This window comes from Aphelocoma coerulescens, chromosome 2 (assembly GCF_041296385.1).
Source record: "Aphelocoma coerulescens isolate FSJ_1873_10779 chromosome 2, UR_Acoe_1.0, whole genome shotgun sequence".
NCBI lineage: Eukaryota > Metazoa > Chordata > Aves > Passeriformes > Corvidae > Aphelocoma > Aphelocoma coerulescens.
In genome coordinates, this window is record NC_091015.1 from 29201853 (window position 1) to 29215306 (window position 13454).

The following is a 13454-nucleotide window of genomic DNA, read 5'->3' on the forward strand; positions in this document are numbered from 1 at the left end:
GTTAGACAAAACAAAGTTCCCAAACAGCCTCTTCTAGCTATTTTCTTTATATACAGGAACAGAGAAAGCATGGCTCTCAGGAAATTTCAGCTCACACTGACCAAACTCAAAAGCTAATGTCTACTGTTAATGTTAAAGAACTTGTAGTTCTATTATTTTTATCACATTATTATATATATTATATAGGTTTGTAAATAAGCATTCTTGTACCCAAGGATCTATACTAGTGATGGTCCCCACATGTCGTTCTATCAGACAAAGCAAGACTCAAGGAAGCAACACCAGTGCTCACCAATAAAGAGCTGGTGTGGAGGTTCCACCTAGAGGTGCCTCTCTGGAATATGCTCTACTGTAGAAAGGCAAACAAGACTTACTGTGCTGGGACTAACTTGGTAAGTGTAAGCCTACAACATTTGGGCAAAAAGCAAAACACAAGGAAGAGAGCCTACATCAGTCCTTTTTTCACTCGCTCAAGGTTTCTTTTTTATTGTCTTCAAGCTGATATGTTTTGCTGTTACAGTTCTTTCTCTTTTCCAAACTCTAAACTACAAAGTTGAAAACTGAAAAGGTTTTTTTTTTGGTAATTTGTAAACATTACTGTCTAAGCAATATCTGACTTACCTAAACAATGTTTTTGATGTAAAAAGCTAAGGGAAAGAACAACTTCCATTCCAGTGCAGCATTCTTTTTAAACTCCCAGGCTATTAACAACATTAATGTCTTTCTCACCTAATTATTTTTAAATAAGGGAGAAAATAAGTGAAGACAGGCCCAGGTGTTTCAAGTATTTCAAATCACATGGTTGAAAATGAAAGAGATGAAAGAAATAAGATCAGAGTACACAGCAGATTTAAAGAAAGCATATAATCATTGCATAGCATGAGATGGCCTCTGGGTTGCAATCAGTCAGGAACCCTCTGTAAAATTATTATAGTGATACAATGGAGTGTTTCGTGTTCAAAAAGTAAGAGTATTAATACTGAGTGAAATCCTTGCCCCATTTGATCTTAATAAAGGATTAAGGCAGAGAGATACATGGTTCCCTACGGGCAGATCCCTATGGCTTCGCACAGAGGTTCTGGGAAACCAATGTCATTGCTGTTTCAGGATGAGCCTGCAGCAACTTTTTTTTACATGCTAACTCTGCTAAAATAAGAATGAAAGAATTTATGATAAAGATCATGATGTCTAGAGACTTGAAGAGAAATGGGACTTAAGATTGGTAAAGATAAGTCACATATATCCTTGTAAACTGACAAAAACGTTCTTAAACTAGCTAGCTAAACTTGATAACCACGAATACAAATGAATCTGAACATTCAGATACAAAGGAAATTTAAGCCTAAAACCACTGATGAATAAAAAATGTTTAAATCCCATTTTTAAGCTGTCTGCTGTTGCTGACAAAGACTGATTTCAGATATGCAAGATCATTATATGGTTTATTCTTTTCTACAGAAGTGGTACACAATACTTGTATCCAGAGGAAAAATTTTTAAATGTTAAAATTGAAATAACAAAGTAAATATACAAGAAAAGGGAATAACACAAGGCTAAAAAAAAATATGTGAGAGAAGGTATAAATAGAGATGAAGATAGAAGGAAAAATGGGCAGACCTCAACAGGCACAGAAATGTCAATGTTAACTAAGTTCATTTAAACCTCCTTCCCATGTAAATTCCACATTAAGAAGAAAAAAAAATCTGCAAAAGACCAAGGGCTATGACTGGAAATGGTAAAGATACACAAGTTATACAAAGACATTTAAGCAACATAGGAATGGCCAAGAGCTCTAAATGTCCAGAAATCTGGCAGGAGCTGGAGGAACACTCTGGTCTGCAGCAGTAGATAGTAGGCAGGGATATAGCACGGAAGAGATAAAAAAAGAACCAAACAACTCAAAGAGAGAGAAATTTATGATCTGTAAGTATTCTCATGAACAGTTCCAATTAAGTGCATTTTTGTCTAAAATATCAAGTACAAAAATCCAGTCCACAGTGGTGCTGGGCAGAAAAGTTCTCTTAATATACATCAAATTCCTACATTTTCTTGAAGGAAAGAAAATGCACATGTTACTTTGAAATTACAGACACTGCAGAATTTTTCATGCTTTTAACTGATGGACGTATACTCTAAAAATAGAAACAATTCCCTATTCTTTTTCCCCAACTCACCTCCTTCCCATGAACAAAATAATAAAAAAACCCAAAGCCTTTACTATGCAAAAATAATTTCTAAAATAATCCCAACTTTTAAGTGGTCAAAGCCATATACATTGCTTTACCACAAACTGATTATGTTTTTCCCATATCCTTTCATCCTTTTTTCTACATGTTGTGATTTTTTTTTTCATTTCAAGATCTGCATATGGCTATGCCTTGTTTTTGACTATTTATTTATTGATTATTGCTGAAAAAAAAAACTATTGGCATCAAAGAACTTTAAATTAATCTCCACTTAAACATTCTTTGTTTGTGCTTCATTATGCTGGAAACATATTACTTTTTTTTCCAAGTGCAGCTGCACTTAATCCTTAGCAACACTGGAGACAGTAGCAGAGACCACTATAACAAAAACATTTTAAACTGTTTAAAGACTCTCATTCGGCCAGACCCAAGGGAAACGGCATACAAAATAAATCCACTATTTCTTCAATTAAAAAAATAGAATTAAATTTAAAATACTAGGAAAAAAAAATCAATCTATTATCCCATTGATAGACAAGCATTTGAATCTAAAGATTTTTAATTCTACCAAATGATCACATTATTCTCCATGTTTTTGGTGTATATTTTTGTATCTAACTGAATGTAAGTCCAGATGATAGCTGAGCTTGCAGAAGTTCTCTTTTTACACAAAACTTCATATTGTGTTATATTCTCTTATACAAAAGTAAGTAAAATATGAAAGTGTGGCTCAGCAAAAGACCACAAGAATTTGGTGTAGACCTGGAAGCTGATTAGTGTGGGATGTGCAAAATAAAACAGTGACAAAAATTGTGGGTCAAGGGTCATTTGGTTCTATTCTTCTATTAAAAGAAGAAAAAAATGTTGAAGTTACTGGAAAATGTGACAGCACCCTATAATCTGTTCAAATGCTCAGGCAATATTATAACAGAGCAGTGCATGTTTTCACTGACAAAAGCAAAATTAGAAAGACATTGCAAGGACATTTCTTTTTTTTAAGGTCTAAAATGGCCTTTTCTCATTTCTGGAGCTGAATGAAGCTAGAAGTGTCGATGATGACAAAATCCTGCTTTATGTCACTACGATAGACTACTACCAAGAAAAAGAAAAACCAAAACAACTCTTCAGTAGAATTAGATTGTGTGTTATCCAGGGCTCATAAGAAAAGTCCTTCTGAGGCACGATTAGGACACACAACATACACCCACCACAGAGTGCAACAAGTCATATGCCTGACACATTCATCTCATTGCAGCATTCCTAGAGATAAACAGTCATTTCTGTTTTGCTGAAGAGAAATCTAGCCACACATTGGCAATTGTTCTGGACAGGCCGAAAACACTGAGCACAGGAACTTTGAAAAAGCAGAAGGACCTGGACTTCTAAACTACTTGTCCATCTAATGTCCTAAATGTCAGGAATTTCAGACAAAAATGTCATTACAGACTCAGAGGAACTAATGCTGGTAAATATAGATGTGTACACACAAAGAAACAACTGAATGTATCGCTCATATGCAATTTTTTACCTTTTCTTTGCTTATTTAAATAGGCCAAGTGTTCAGCCTCTATCTGGAAATAAGCATCTCACAATGCTACATAAGACTGACCCAAGTGTCTCCAAAGGGTATCTTGTTTTTCAGGGCCCTGTTTTTATCCTCTTCAAACATCTTTGCTCTCTGTTTTATTTGAAATCAAAATCTTTTGTTTGCCCACTTTCTAAGGAAAGTTACACCATTCCAAGGGGCCACCTTTTCCCAGTGCTATCAGGCAGACAGCATTCAGCTACACCTCAGAAGGAATGCATACTTCCAGACCCTCTGGAGTCTGGCAGATATATCAGTATGAAGGTATAATTTACACTTTCAGTGCAGAACCAACTCAGCTCATGTTTGAATAGAATACACTACTTCAGCTGGAAGGGACCTGCAACGATAATCTGGTCCAACTGCCAGACCACTTCAAGGCTGATCAAGTTAAAGTATGTTATTAAGGGCATTGTTCACATGCCTCATAAACACTGCCAGGTCTCTCTACAAAGGCTGTGCCAGTGTTTGACCACTGTCTCAGTAAAGAACTGCTTGATTAAATGCAAGAGTTAAAAAAAAGATCAATTAATTATGTACAACACTGCTGGAAATAATGAAAACATTTACCTGCTTCAAATTAATAAACCCTGAAGTAAGTTTTATGCATGAACAGTTCATGCTATACCTTAGTTTTAATAATTGATACTGCTTCATGGCACTTGCACGAGCATTTCCTTCTGTATCATGTAGAACATGCCAAACTCATCTTCCATTCGAAGACTATCACTATCCTGGAACGGAAACACAATTTTGAGCATCCTATGGACAACATATTATTTCACTCTCTGCTGTTTCCTTTTGAGGAAAGCCATCTCACAGAAGTCCATATAGCTTTTTACTAATTACTGCAAAGACAATGCACAGTAAAATAAAGGGCAACATGGAAGCTCTAGATGTGCTGAAGCACCTACCTAACATCTCCTAATGTAGGGGCAATGTCTTCTGCAAAAGAAATTACTGTCACAAAACATTAATGGCTCCCTGGAAGCTTCTAATCCATTAAGATCTTGGCATTAACATTCAGAATCAACTGCACAAAACACCAGGTTGTGTTTATGAGCTACGGTAAGAGTTGTATTCCCCTGGAGCAGTGGAGATCAAAGTCCAGAGTCATTCACATAAGACCTTGCTCAAGAAGATCTGGCCAGTTTTGTAAGACAATACTGAATATTCACTAGAGAAAAGAGCAAGAATGACTATCCCAGCTGCAATTAGCTAACCTCTTAAACTGTAGTATCTCATGGTGCAGAATGCTTCCACAAAGGCAGAAAATATTTTTCCCCTAGTCTTTGCAATCAGAACTATGGATACAAGTCCTCTGGACAAAGGCAGAAGGCTTATCACTAAAGAAAACGTTTGAATCATTGGTAAATTTGAAAGCAAGGATGAATGTTCCTCTAGCTCTAACTCTTCAGTTTCCTAACATCTACAAGTGTACCAAGCTGAAAGAGGATGCCCTTTATACTTTGAATAAATCCACAAAACAAACTTAACTTGAAAATGGTTTTGGCTGTCACAAAACATCACCTGGAACAAAACACACTATTAGCCATAAAAAGAACTTAATGAGCTTAAACAGGAACTATAAATTCCATTTCTTCAAAACCACATCTGAATTAAGACCTGAGTTTGATGAATCTTTCAACATCTATCAGCCATTTCAGGCAATAATATGGCCTTGTTTTACTGTTATCTACAACAAAGACACACTGTGAAACCACTTGCAACACAGTTCCGTTCTCTTGTATGGAACTGTTGGCCAAGATCCCTGAAACCCACGGAGGCTTTCATTCCACAACCATTGTGCGCAGAGAAAAATCTAGTACCAAACAGGACTTGTTGACACAGGAATTATTCCTGAAGAATTTCTCCTTCAACAAAACTTTTTTTTAAAGTTCCTCAATGATGACTTCATATATGCATTCTAAGTGTTCTAACAATAAACTGCCAGGGTAATTACCTCTCAGAAAGCAGGGAAGCCACTGCACAAATCTCTCACACAATATGCATTCGAATCAGGCTTCTGCATGCATAGTTTTAACACCCACCTTTCATTTTCATATTTTTCTTATGTACAGAACAGTCACATTTTTTTTAACATTCTTATGTTAAGATCTTCTACAAGAAATTCTATATAAAGGAAAAGGCATGTGGAACACTAGTAAAGCATAAAAACCAGATGTTTCCATCTAAACCCACTTAGTTCAAGTATTAGTAAAAAGAAGCCTGAAAGACTCAGATGAGTACCTTTAATTTTGGGTGAGAGAATGCTACCGTATCCAGTGCCTCCGCAGTGTTTACAGGTCCTTAACAAATTGCTAATTCCAAGAGAAGAGCTTCAACCAGGTGTTGGAAACGTAACGTTAGATTTAATGGGAAGAAATTTAAATGGATTTTCTCTTTCTCAGAATGTAAATTTAGGCCAAAGGTCTTCTTTTCCTCTCCCTAGGGAAGGCTTAGGAAAGCTTATTGCCCCATTTTACCCTACATAATTTCATCCTTAGCAATTTTCTCCAATTATAGTGGGTATCTGGTATTGCTCACATCTTCAGCCTAGATTACTTTACTGGAATTCCTTTTAAAAATTAACTGATTAGTATGAGCATGCAGTCTTACTCTGGCCTCAGAATTAACATACTCACCCAAACCAATTCTCCCAGTGAGAGAGTTTTTTGTTGGGTACACAAAGGACTTTATAAACAATTCACCACGCATTAAAAAAATGCCATAATTATCATTTTCATTACACACATCCTTGTGATTTCATGAAAGGAGTGGATAACATAATAGACTACTATTCTCAATGAAAGAATCCTAACAGAATGCTAATAGAGCATACTAAACAAATTCTGATCTCTACTGTACCCCTGTAACCCTGCTGAGTGCTCTGGAGCTGACTGAACAACCATGGATTGATGGTCTCAGCCCAAGAGTAGGCTGAGCCACCCCAACGCAATGGTGGGCTTGTAACCACAAGCCCCGGCGTGCCCTCGGGCAGAGGGGACGCAGCGTTGGCCTCCACAGCGTCCTCGCTGGACGGCTCAGTGGAATCGGCGTGGGATGGGTGCGTGCGCTGGCTCCTCCTCAGAGGAAGCACGTCGGGCGGCCGATGGATTAGGCTGGCGTCAGCCCGGAGGCAAAGAAGGCGAGAGAGGCCTCTGGTGTGGGTTCCAACAGGTTTATCTGCCAGAGGGTCCAGGAACCAGAAAGGGCCCCGAGGAGGCCCGTACACAGCCTTTTATGGGCGTGTGGAGCAAGGCGGGGAAAAGGGAAGCAACCAATGGTGTACAAGGATAGGGGAGGATACAATTTTCCAGAACCACTGGGGAAAACAGGGAGGCGGGAGTCACAACAGGGAACCAATGAACAACTGAGGAAAGGGAGAACGTTCTGGAACAGGGGGCGGTAACTTGGGATTGGGAGCCACCCAGGGGGAGGTGACCTAGACCTCCGTGATCTCCTCTGGTCCGACTTCCGACCCACTGTCCTGGGCGGGGAAATCCACTCAGTGGATGGCCCTGGTTTTACTGGCATTTGATGATCTCAGCCCAAGAGTAGGCTGAGCCACCCCAACATCGGATATACAGTGTGGCTTGTGAAGGCTATTCACACTGCCTAGCTAACATATATAACATAAGTAAATCTCCTTTAGAGTGCAAGCCAAAAGTGTCTCCATTACAAGTTAGGTCTTGGCTTCGAACATAGTAGCTAAACTAAATACAAAATGCAAGTGATGTGAATAGCTCCCAAAATCACTGCGGGAAAATCCCCACCCTATTATTTGAAGTTGGTTTAGTCAAAGACAACAACAAAATTTATTAACCAACTTTCATTTAGATATGCCTGTAAAATGACTTCAATAGATTTGTGATGAAATTGAACACCAAATGAAATAATCTGCTTCAATGGCAGGACAGATTTCTTGGATTTTATATATTTTTAAATTTTATTTCCCATGAATTATTATAATTTCTATTTGCTTTTGTCATCCTAGTAATCTAGAATCCCCAAAGCATGACACAAGTAACATTATCACAAATAGCTAAGACGTAACAGAAGATAAATTTTACTCACAGATTATCATTTATTATCTCTTAAATGATGGGTATCTCCTATTCACACAGAATATATAAAAGGAGGAAAAATAAATTCTATTTTAGCAAATGTAATACAAAATGTGACATGAATTTGTAACAGAAACTGTAACAGCCCTAAACCTATCATGCCAAAATGCCTTGAGCTACTTAGAAAACTTGAGGCAATTTTCAAATACCCTAGAGCAGGCTGTATCTTTATTTTACTTTTCTTTTATGAGGAATCATTAGTGAAGACAGACTTCATACACATTTAAAATAATTTTTAAAATAGTAACAAAAAAATTACACAATGCCATAATTTCCATTTAAAATCTCAAATTATTTACTTTTTCTTTTAGATATTGCCTACCATTACAAAGGTACACAGTCCTTTTCCACAAAATGCTGCATTATTTTAATCTATTCAGTGAGATTATTGACAAGTTTATTGACTACTAACCACGAGAATCCAAGTCAGCCTTCTGGCCATCCAACAGGCATCTAATGATAACGAAAACAAAATGTTTTATGTTAATGTACTGCACATGGCTCGATACATACCTTGCATTTAACCCAATTTCACCATCCTCCCAACATCTTGATCAAGCAAGGAATAAATACCAAAGCTAGCTACCTAATTCAGTTCCTTTTTGTTACTTAGGGCTCGATGTATCTTGCATATAACCATGTTACCTGATGCACTTCTAGGGAAGGAAACAATGCAACACATCAGTCTTATGCTTGATAGCCTGGTAAAGAAACTACATAGTAGTTTCAATGTGACACTTCAATCCTTTTAAAAAGGATATTATATCAGGATTTTCAAATGCTCAGAATTCCTGTCTGCCATGAGGAAGTTGGACAGACTGAGGGGAAAAAAAAAAGCTGTTTTATGCAACTGTAACAATTAAGAAATCAATCTATCACAGAACAAATCTTATACAACACTGATTTAAGTCACAGTTATGATTCCACATGGAAGAAATCCAAGGAAGTCTTGGCATCTAAGATTTTTCCCAAGAGCTACCTCACGAGTACAGCCCAAATATAATCAAATTCTACTGAGTGACACACTAGTTGCAAGTTGGTGGAATGTGCTCTTAGTAATTTTAAAGTCATGAGGAACATGAATGAGACAAAAGGCAGCTTTGAATGAGACAAAAGATAGCAGTGGTCCCAGGGAGCACTGCTGGCTGCCCGGCTCAGGCAGGGTGCTACACAGCTCCCTCACTTTCCACTGACTTTCAGGCTACAACAAATACACACCTATGAAAACTGAAACCAAGGGCAGCACGAGCTGATCTGTACCATCTGCCCTTGCCTATATACCCTGTGGAGAGGTCTTTGAATATTCCACTACATGCAAATTTATCTTTTCAAACTTCCTCCAGGCCTTCCTATTACACATATTCACAGGAACAACCTTTGTGTAAAAGCTACATACATTTAATCTTAAGCTGAAACAAGGTAGTTCATGTTGCACCTTGCTCTCATCCTCACAGGATTAGGCACATTCAGTGAATTATTACTACCATATTAATACAAGTAAGAAACTAAGCTTTGCTTCTACCCAAGTTAAGCACTCTCTAATGAAGTTAGAGTTCAATTCTATGAAGCAGGCCAGACTGTAATAAAATAAATATCAAGACATACTATTACCTTTTTATGGAGAAAAAGAGACTATGAGTAGGAATCTAATTAGATGGTTTTAACTGAATATAAGTGTTTTATTGTGCTAAGAGGTTAAAATAATCTATCCCTATGGACACCTGGAACATATGCCTTAAAAGAGCTGTTTGAGAGAGCCCGTTGAAGCTTACTCTGATTTTTGTGATTGATTTCAGAAGCTCAATTCATAAAGTAACTGACCACTAGCACTGGAAAGAAGCATCACTTTTGAGGAAAGCTATCCAGTATATGACACACAATCTCTTGAATCATCTTTGACAGGGTGCTGAAGGAGATTAAAACTAGCTCAGTTTTACAGTACTTCTCTGAACATAGTCCATGAAGGCAGAAAACTATATTTAGGAACAAGCAGATTATCAAGTCATAGAAGAGTTCTGGTATTTTTCCACCACCAGCAATACCCATCAAAGCTTTGTTGCCTTACCTAGTCAAGAGACATTGCAAAGAGGAAGCCACTAAAGATTTAGTTTCTCTTCAGCTCATGTAGCTTTTAATACAGGACCATCTCCTCAGAGAGTGAGAGTCCCTTACAATGGCCCTGTCCGGGCAGGAGAAGCAGCAATTCCCACTCTCCAGATTTATCACCCTGCCCTGCTCAGCATCTCCAGCCTTCCTTTGACTCCAGCTCACAGGAAGAGACAGGATGCTATCTCTCTTCTAAAGGGACCAAACTTAGATTTACCCCACCACAGCAAGACTTTACCTTAAAAGTTTGGGATGTAAAATGTAGAGTGTGAAACCTTGGCTCAGGGACACCTATTTTATCACTTATATCTCTTTTCCCCATTAAAAATTCAGAGTTTTGAAAACACCACAGTGATCAGCATAAGGGCAGAAAAAAACAAGATGTATTTTTCCTATTGGTGATCTATTTTGGACCTGCTATGCCAGTGTTAAATGTTAAGACCTATAGAATAAACATGTAAGCTCAGGCCCAGACACAGCTATGTGAGTTTCGGTTCAACCTGTGCCACATCCTAAATCTCTTCACTGTGCTACACTGTCAGAAACTCACTGGGAAAATAACACATCCTCCACAAACCCCAAAGGTGATTATTATGTCCTCCACACCTTTCAAATCTTGCCACCATGTCATTTCTCCTTCAATGCCCCACCACCCATCTGCCTGCCACCTCCTCTGCAGATACTGGAAGTGGGATCACTCCACAGATTTTACCCACAAGTCCTACTCCTCTGAACTTTCAGATCAAAACTGACATTTGGGGTTTCCTGGTAAGTATTTGAGAGTCTGAATAAGCTGCATCTAGACAGGGTACTTCTGTTTCTATTCTCCCTTCACTTTTGCATTTACTCATCTCCTGATTTTTTTCCATTATAGCTCACTTCCAACTATTTCTTCTGAACATACAATCACAAATACAAACCATGTCTTCAGTCTATGGGATGAGTTAGAAAAAGGTTATTTAGCTACTGGATTTTCTCCACTTGAAATTTCAGAGAAGATGTAAGAACACAAGAGGTCCATTCAAAAAAAATCACAAGCAGACAGAACCCAAAAACCACAGAACAAAACTCATGCTGTTATTTGCCAATTCATGTTGACTTGAATCAGACACGCAACTCAGAGATGTTGCAACAACAGAAATGTGACAAACTGAGTTTCTCCTAAAAGTCATTCATCAACCTTAGAATCTCTGCAGGTACTTGCAGTGACACTACACATTAAAAGAGAGAATGCAGTAATTATTCTTGTTTTGTAAAAAAGAACTTCACTGCTACAGTATGGACAGTGGTGGATTTCAATAACTCTAGTGAGCTACACCCAGCAGAAGTCACAGTGTCATCCATCTGTCTTCTGAAACAAAAATGAATAAAAATCAGTATTTATAGTTCAATTGTGTCAAAAAGTTTATGCCTACACTAACATGTAGGGCAGAAGAGAAGACAGCACGTTCTGATTAAACACTATTCAGGACAACTTTTGTGCCATATGATAATTTTCCTTCAATTACATATTATTAAATATTAAAACAGGATGAGGAAGAGGGCAAAGTATTTAAAACTTAACATGTAATATTATTACTGCTTTTTAGTTCAGTGCTGCTAGTACTACGTTCAACAACTGCTCCGTTTTCCATCACTTTAAAATAGTTTTATTCATGCTGAACTGTGATATACTTTGAACTGATATTCCAACATGCAAGAGAAAAAAATAGTAAACATTGTGATTTAAATTTTGAAAGAACAAAACTCACAACCAAAAAACCTGCTGCCACTTCTCTCCTGTAGCTGGTTGTTGTCTAATAACTACTTTTATTCCAGATCTTCAAAGTCAAGCAGGAGTTTTTTCTGGGACAGCATGTCCTAATTAAATTTATTTGTGGCAGTCCATTTTTAAAGATTCAAATTAACCATTTTTTTGGTAGCTGAATGACAGCTTCTAAATTCATTTATTAAGCAAGAAGAGCTCTGCATAGACAATAACTGGAACTTCTGTAAAATAGTGTTGACAAACACTAAAATGCAACTTATACTTCCCATTTTTAGCTATAAATGAGGTGTGTGAAATCACCTTGTTCCTGAGTGACAACAGAGAAAAACGCCTCAGTTTCACATGAGAACTCATAGAACAAGACCCTTCCTCTAAAAACTTCCCTAACTGAATTCCAGTCACAGTCAGGAGTGAGCAAATATTGTAGGAAACTAAGTGTTGCAGAATATCATAATACAGAAAAACTTAAACAATTTTTTTTTCCTCTTTCTGAACATCAGGGAAACCATAGCATGGTTTACTTGTTGACAGGGATAGAAAAGGATTTAGGAAAATCCCTCTTTGGAAGCCCTTGGGAAAAAAACAGCCTGTAAGAGGACACTTACTAAGAAAAATTTAAAATCTAAAGATTAAAATTCCGCATCCCTTATGGAAAGAGTTAAAAGAGCTAAGGTACAGAAACAGGCTACAGTGTCATTTCTTAAGTAACAGCAGTGTGCTTGTTAGTGATGTGCATTTTACAGTTGTGAGTCTGAAAACAATGGGCTCAATATCCTTGTCACAACCTGGGAATTCAAAATTGATGATGGGACATTTTGTTGAGTTTTAAGTACTAGAAAATCAGTTTTGCTTTGCCTTAGGTTTTATTAAAAAGCTTTCAGTTACAACAGTCTTTCAACTTTTTGGCAATCATGGGAAACCTTAAGACTCAGCAACATTAACTATGAAAATTCATGTAAGACCTCATATCAATCCAGATTGTTGCACCTTTGTTTCAAAGCAACAAAAGGAAAAAGATTTAACATATTAAAGGATCAAATTGTAAAATCTAAGTTAAAATAAAATTGGAAGTCTTTCAGTCACTAGAAAGGTAGCATTTCATACTGCTAATTACTTAGGACACTACTTGAGAATTTGGGCCTAAGGACAAATTGATACCAGTATGCATTAACATCTTACTGGTATCAATTTAAAGTGAATTTTATACTCCAATTCATACTTCAGGAACGAACATGCACAGCTTAAATTGTTTATAGTGTATGAATGATTTACAGTGGTAGAGATGAAAACAACTGTGAAAGTGAGACTGAAAAGAAAGCCTTTGAATGACAAGGATGTATCATTACTTTCTCTCCCTTGCATATAGTCAGTCAAACACAAATAATATCCACAACTTCTCTGTGATTTCTGATACAATTTTCAACTTACTCCTTTTATGATCAAATAATAATACTTGTCTTAAAATGTTCTGTGGTAGCAAAGACCCTGAAGCAAGCCCACATCTCCTGGCACTCATTTGTTATAACAGACTGCTCACAGGTTCTTAGCAACCTTCATTTTCATGTTCCTTCCTGCTAAACTGATAGAATTTATTTTTGTAACTTCTTTGTTGAAGGACTATATGGAAAACAATCCCACATACAACCAACTGTTAGCAGGGCTCCATGAGACTTTCAAAGATG

At 37.3% G+C, this 13454-nt stretch overlaps 1 protein-coding gene across 7 annotated transcripts in view; it reads right to left on the minus strand.

Moving 5' to 3' along the window:
• LOC138106386 (thrombospondin type-1 domain-containing protein 7A-like) overlaps positions 1-13454 on the minus strand; it is a 285545-nt gene that overhangs the window by 250506 nt on the left and 21585 nt on the right. For 5 of the 7 annotated variants that reach the window (XM_069006913.1, XM_069006915.1, XM_069006916.1 and 2 more), the window contains one exon: positions 8311-8351. The exons of the other annotated variants lie outside the window; for them this stretch is intronic. The gene's annotated coding sequence lies outside the window, so the exon portion shown is untranslated. The remainder of the gene's footprint in view (positions 1-8310; positions 8352-13454) is intronic. 7 annotated transcript variants of the gene reach the window in all.